This window comes from Ambystoma mexicanum, chromosome 11 (genome assembly GCF_040938575.1).
Source record: "Ambystoma mexicanum isolate Mex_15411 chromosome 11, UKY_AmexF1_1, whole genome shotgun sequence".
Classification (NCBI taxonomy): domain Eukaryota; kingdom Metazoa; phylum Chordata; class Amphibia; order Caudata; family Ambystomatidae; genus Ambystoma; species Ambystoma mexicanum.
In genome coordinates, this window is record NC_090934.1 from 1,309,703,293 (window position 1) to 1,309,710,210 (window position 6,918).

A 6,918-nucleotide genomic window follows, 5' to 3' on the forward strand; every position below is an offset into this window, starting at 1 on the left:
CCATGCATGCACCCTCACTGCGTATGAAGTGCAGGCAAATGGCACACACTGATGACACCAAGATGGAAGATGAACACATTTTCTGCATGCTGCCTGGCAGTGGCATCACACATTGGCCTGTGATTGCCAGGTGAAACACACATGCCATCACACAGATGGCATGTACCATTGCTATTGAGTGAAGATGGAGAGGAGGGCAGCACCTATTCATTCAGTCCAGTTCCCGCATGTAATTGCTTTTCTAATTCTAACAGGTCAGATTTTTCACCTGGAGCTGCCAGTCTGAAATGGTCCAATTGCACAGGGACATGTGTGTACAAATGATATCCAGGTAACAAAGTCACTCCACTTTACCATACCCATGTCAGACATGTGACTAGTGGACAGCGACATGCCTAGTGAAAGTGGTGGAATGCAAACAAACTGACTGAATGAACAGTGAAAAATAAGCAAATATGTTGTGGCAAGGTGACACTTCAAGGGCAACTGGCGTGCAGTTGGGCTAGATGTCTACTGTTGGCAGAAGGGATACTGCTATGGCCAAATGCAGCTGCGCAGGAAGTATTGCATGAAGCACATGGCTGACCCATACGACTCAGGCGCACACACTCTCACCTGGCACACAAACAGAAGCCCTCACACACACACCATGCACATGGATGACACACACATGCATGTGCACTCACCGGACAATGCCTCGTAATCAGCCAGATCTCCCACGCCTTGGATCTGTTCCTCCGTGACGTAGGTCCCAGCGACTGACTCATGTGGAGTGAGTTCCATGTCTACTACTGGAGACCCACCTCCAGTCACTAGAGTTGCGGCATGACTTGAGGCCAGCTTACTCTTTGCCCTGCGCTTTAGGTCATTCCAGCGCTTATAGCAATCATTGGCTGTGCGCCTCACAATTCCAAGGGCACTTACGATGTCCGCAACGGTCTGCCAGTGTGCCTGGCGTTGTGCAGGTGTGGTCTTGGATCCTGCAACAATGACCATCTCGTTGTCATGTCCGGACACATACTCGACAAGTGCATTCAGTTCGTCATCCGTGAAGCTGGGATTCCTGGACGGGCCGGACTGTGTAGCCGTGTCTGGGGCATCAGCCTGTGCCGGACGAGCACTCTTCCTCTTCCGCTTGGAAGGTGGTGGTGATCCTGAGTGTCCTGCGCCGCTCTGGACACTAGGGGCAGGAGCCCTGGTGGACTCTGTATCAGGAGTGTGGGATTGCACACTCAGCATGGGAGTTGGTGCAGGCATTGGCTCTAGTGTGATGGTGTCAGGGGGAATGTCAGCAGCATGGACTAGGACCGACACTGTCCTGGCTGGGTGTGTGAGGGCTGGGGTGGATGGAGCCGCAGCTGCCCCTGCAGCCTCTCCGCCCTGCCTCCTTGGTGCAGCAGATGACCTTGCTGCCCCAGATCCACGTGGCATGATGGCATCAACGTGCACCAGCGCACGTGTCGTAGCCCTGCTGACCTGGAAGTCAGCCATGGAGTCAGCCAGGTCTGGTGCCACAATGGGCTGTTCCAACAAGGGCTGAGCATGGATGGTGTCAGCCACATCAGCCTCAATGGGAGGGGGGGGGGATTATGGGTGCCCGTGACTGGTCCTCCACACATGGGGGGACAGGCTCACCCTGCAAGTTACGACCACGTCCCCTACCGGATCCACCACGGCCACCACTTGTGGCTCTTCCACCTTTGCCACCCTTACGGAATCCTCGCCTCCCAGCCATGGCACTGATGTTAATGTGCGTATGGGAGTGGATGTAGACTATTGTCCTGGGCAATTGGGGGTCAAAGGGGTTGGGTACCAGATGGTAATTGTACCCTAGTGCTCTAGCAAGGCTGAATGTAACCCCTGGGGAAAGATGACGGGTCACGCAACGCACAGGAGGCCCAAAAAAGGGAGATGACGTGCACGCAACCCCTCCTAGACCACGTGTGCAGAAAGAAAAACCTGCACTACGCTGTGGCACCCAGAAACACAAGAATGAACGTATGCGTGTCACACGCAGCCTAGAATGACCTCTGAAGGGGTAGGCTACACACGGGGCAAGCACAGATGTTAGATACGTGCGTGACTCACCGTCTGCCTGGTAAACGAGCGTGTAAAAGGAGCACGTTTGGTTGGCAACACCCCCGCCAAAAGAAGATTTGTACGCTGTCTGAGGAGACAGGACAACAGTAGAAGGGAACACTGTTTGAGGGAACAGGCCCAGGTAAACCAGTAAAAGCGAAAGAAGAGAAAAAGCTGTCAGAGGTAACAGGGAATACGAACTTGAAACGCCGTGAAGTAAATCGTGTGTGAAACGACAAGAAGTACAGAATTCACCCACTCGCTCTCCACGAAAAGCACGTACAAGGAAGTGGTGTTCTACGCGTACCTTTTATACAGGCCCACACGTCCAGCGTCACTTATGCGGCGTGTACGCGCTAGGGCCATTTCCACCAATTACACGCTTTGTCACTTCTGCGTGTAGGGCCATTTCCACCAATTACACGCTTTGTCACTTCTGCGTGTAGGGCCATTTCCACCAATCACACGCGATGAGACTCTGACGTGCAGTCTTTCCACGTGTGCTCTGTCATCACGTGCTGTGTGGGAAACACCCGTGCGGGTCACGTCACAGACGCGCTTACGCGCTGAGGGCCTTTGGTCCAATAGAATCGCGTATGCGTGCTGACGCGCTTACGCGCTAAGGGCCTTTCCTCGATTTTCACGCTGACGTGCAGGATTTTCACGTGCCAAATCACTCCGTACCAAGCTGGCCACGCGTAAGCACACGGAAGACCATGCTCCTGCCCAGAAGGCCGAACTACTGCCCCCCAGAGCCCCGAGCACGCTCCCACCTACCATCTGCTGCTGCCTGACTGCCTGCTGCCCACGTGCACTGCCATTTGCTGCCTGCACATCAGCCAGGGGTGCTGTTGCTGTGACCACCCCTGCTGGTACCGAAGACTCCCGACTGGAATTCCATCGCTCCACAGCCCAGCCCCAGGACCCAGTTGCCCACCCACTCCTGCCTCTGGGGTTGTCATGTCGGGGCAAACACCATCTGTGACCACTGACAACCCCCGGCCAGAGAGGCAGAGGGGCACCAGCTTCAGTGCCACCGAAGTTGGTGTCCTGGTGGAGCAAGTCCTGGGGCAGTATGATGCCCTCTTCGGAAGTTCCCGCGCCGACAAGGAAGGACGGACTCGGATCTGGACTGACATCGTGACTGCCATCTACGCGGAGGGGGTGGTAGTCCGGGACTTACAACATGTCAGGAAGCGCTGTGAGGACTTCAGGTCCAGGACCCTGAACAAGGCCCGGCGCCTCTTGAAGGCAGCGGATGCCAAGGGGCGCCGGGGCCACTTGTCGGAACACAGATGGGGGTCCTGGAAAGCATATCCCCAGCGCTCCACGTCCAGGTCCTGGAGAAGCAGACCCGTCTGGAGTCGAGCGGTGAGTGTACATGCATCCTGCTTGTGAGCAGTGCGTGTGGTGATTATTCGGTATTGTGCAGGTTGCACATCTGTTTGTATGGGGTCGAGTATGGATGGGGGTGTACGTGGCCGTGGGGCTGACACATGCGAGGGCTGTAATGTGTGAGACATGGATGGTGCTTGTGTGTGTAGGCTTGCATGGCAAATGCAGTTGTGCGTGCACACATGTTTGGATGAATGTGTATGTAAGTAGACATGTCCGTGATGTCACGCATGTATGTTGTATTGGGCTGCATGTATGAGCACTGTGTACATGTGCATGTGTGTGTATTTGACAAGGGTGCAACAGTGATGCAACATGGATGCATGTGACTGCGGTATGTGTAAGCCTGATTGGCAGATGTGACATGGATGCCCGTCTGAACAGTGCGACACTTGGCAGAGGTGTACACATGCATGCAAGTGTGGTGGTGTGTGTACATGTGTGGTGCACTTCCTGTGTTGCATGTGATGTCTGGGTCACCTTTGGCTGCTCATGCTGTTGTATGTGTATGGATGGTGGTGGCAGTTGCGATATGGCTGTGGTATGGCTCATGTGTGCGAGTTGCAATGACATGTGTGTTGGGGATTGTGATGACATGTCTGAGGTTTGCCAATGCCACTCATGTGCAACTGTCATGTGTGTATGTGTCCATTGTACAGTGCCCTGATGCCTGTGTTTTGTTTCTCCCTGTCTGCAGCGTCAACTGATGAAGAGGGCAGAGAAGGTGCTGTGGAGCACAGCGGCGGGGATCCGACCGCCAGCCGGAGACGCAAGGCCCGGCTCCCCTCCCGTGTTGTCATCTCGTCGGGGAGTGAGGAGTCCGGTGCCGCGTCCCAGGCCGCAGCTGCCGGGGGGAGGTCCAAGAGGCGGAGGTTGGAGTTGGACTCCTCGGCAGCAGAAGGGGCAGCTGGGACCCCACAGGGCCCAACAGGGGAAGATGGCACGGAGTCATCCAGGTTGGTGGGGGATCTGGTGGAGGAGGAGGCCGTGCAAGCACCAGAGACGGGGTCTGGAGGTGGGGATCCCACTGGTGCTAGTGGTGCAGTCCAGGACCAGGGACAGGAGGCAGCACAGGCCGCCGCGGAGGTGCCTGTGTGCAATCCTGTCCCCGATCCTGTCCCTGCATCATCTTGCACCAGCAGGGATGCCTACGTCCAGACCCGTTTCCAGGCAGGGGATGAGCTGACGTCAACTGGCCTTCCTCTGCCTGCGGACGTGGCTATCCAGGTCCGGGTTGAGCCTGTCCTGGCTGGTGTGGCGTTGCGTCAACGGGCCATGCGAGGTGACCTGCAGTCTTTTCATGGAGAGACTGCACGTCATCTCGAATGGCTCGTTGACCACGTCAGCCTGCTGGGACAGGTCACCCAGACCGGATTCCTCCGTCTGATGGGGCTTGTTCCGACCCCCTCCTCAACTGGACCCCCAACGCGCCAGTCGTCCTCTGTGCCATCTTCCCACCCATCAGTCACCTGGGTGCCCTGTGGAGCTGCCTCTGACAGTGCGGCCAGGCTGGTGGAGGAGGCATCCCTGCCACAGTCGGGAGTCGGACGTCCAGCAGGGGTGGCCACATCAACAACTGCACCCCAGCCGGCGGAGGATGTGCAGGCAGCAGGAGGCAGTGCACGGGCAGAGGCAGAGCAGCAGCAGCAACATGGTGGAGCCATGAAGGCTCGGGGCCTTCGACATCGGAGGGGCAGGCATCGGCCGGAGGGCAGGAGGACCCAGGACAGAGAGTGTCTTCCGTGTGGCAGCGGTTGGGCCACGCCATAGGTGCGGAGCGGCGGCGGGCGGAAGAGGCGCGGCTCACAATGGTCAGGGCGGAGAACTCCATGCGGAGGGCCCTGAGGCGGGCCGAGTGCCTCGAGGCAATCCGCAGGGGTTTGGAGGAGGACACGGCGTCGTCCCTGCGGACCCTCGGGGCCATGGAACTGGACCGCCTCCGGGACATCGAACAGGAGTTCGATGATGCCCTGGTCCGGAACACCACGGAGTGAGCCGCTGGACTTGCCCGCCGCCTTTGTATATAGTTCTTTAGTTTTAGGTTTCCTTTGTTTTTTCTTATGATTTGGAGTCGACGGACACTGCTCCACTTTTTGTATATAGTTGATATTTAGGTAGGTTTTTTAGGAGGTTTCCTTAGTTCAGTTGTGATGATGGACCCTTGTTATTTTTGTACATAGTTCTTTGTTGCATGGAGAGTTTTTACATTTCACTTTGGACAAAATTTTATGGATTTGATTTTCTACTTTTGTGTTTTTATGCGGACATGCAGCTTATTTTTTCACATTTACATTGTAGTTATTTTTCTTTCTTTACCATTCGTATTTTTGTCCAATACATTTTTTTTTCCATTGTTCACTGTGTGGTTTCATCTCATTGGTTTCATGCATGTCATGTTGTGTGTTTTCCCATTCAATTTGAAAATCTGTGTGTGACGGACATGGGTTCATTTGCTTCATGAACATTGGGGGTGTAACATGTGTTTTCATTTCCATGTGGGTGAATGGGTTACTTGGTAGGGCTTTTTGGCTGTGGAGGCTGACCATTACGCACATGATTGGGGATTGTGAGGACCTGGTGGGGGCTGCACATGGTGGCAGGGGGGTGGGGGTGGTGGGAGACATGAGTGGGGGCCTGGTGGAGGGTGACCCTGGACTGCTGGGGGGTGGGGGTGCAGGGGGACATGAGTGGGGGCCTGGTGGAGGGTGACCCTGCACTGCTGGGGGGTGGGGGTGGTGGGAGACATGAGTGGGGGCCTGGTGGAGGGTGACCCTGCACTGCTGGGGGGTGGGGGTGGTGGGAGACATGAGTGGGGGCCTGGTGGGGGCTGCCCATGGTGGCAGGGGGGTGGGGGTGGTGGGAGACATGAGTGGGGCCTGGTGGAGGGTGACCCTGCACTGCTGGGGGGTGGGGGTGCAGGGGGACATGAGTGGGGGCCTGGTGGAGGGTGACCCTGCACTGCTGGGGGGTGGGGGTGGTGGGAGACATGAGTGGGGGCCTGGTGGAGGGTGACCCTGCACTGCTGGGGGGTGGGGGTGGTGGGAGACATGAGTGGGGGCCTGGTGGAGGGTGACCCTGCACTGCTGTGGGGTGGGGGTGCAGGGGGACATGAGTGGGGGCCTGGTGGAGGGTGACCCTGCACTGCTGGGGGGTGGGGGTGGTGGGAGACATGAGTGGGGGCCTGGTGGAGGGTGACCCTGCACTGCTGGGGGGTGGGGGTGCAGGGGGACATGAGTGGGGGCCTGGTGGAGGGTGACCCTGCACTGCTGGGGGGTGGGGGTGGTGGGAGACATGAGTGGGGGCCTGGTGGAGGGTGACCCTGCACTGCTGGGGGATGGGGGTGGTGGGAGACATGAGTGGGGGCCTGGTGGAGGGTGTCCCTGCACTGCTGGGGGGTGGGGGTGGTGGGAGACATGAGTGGGGGCCTGGTGGAGGGTGACCCTG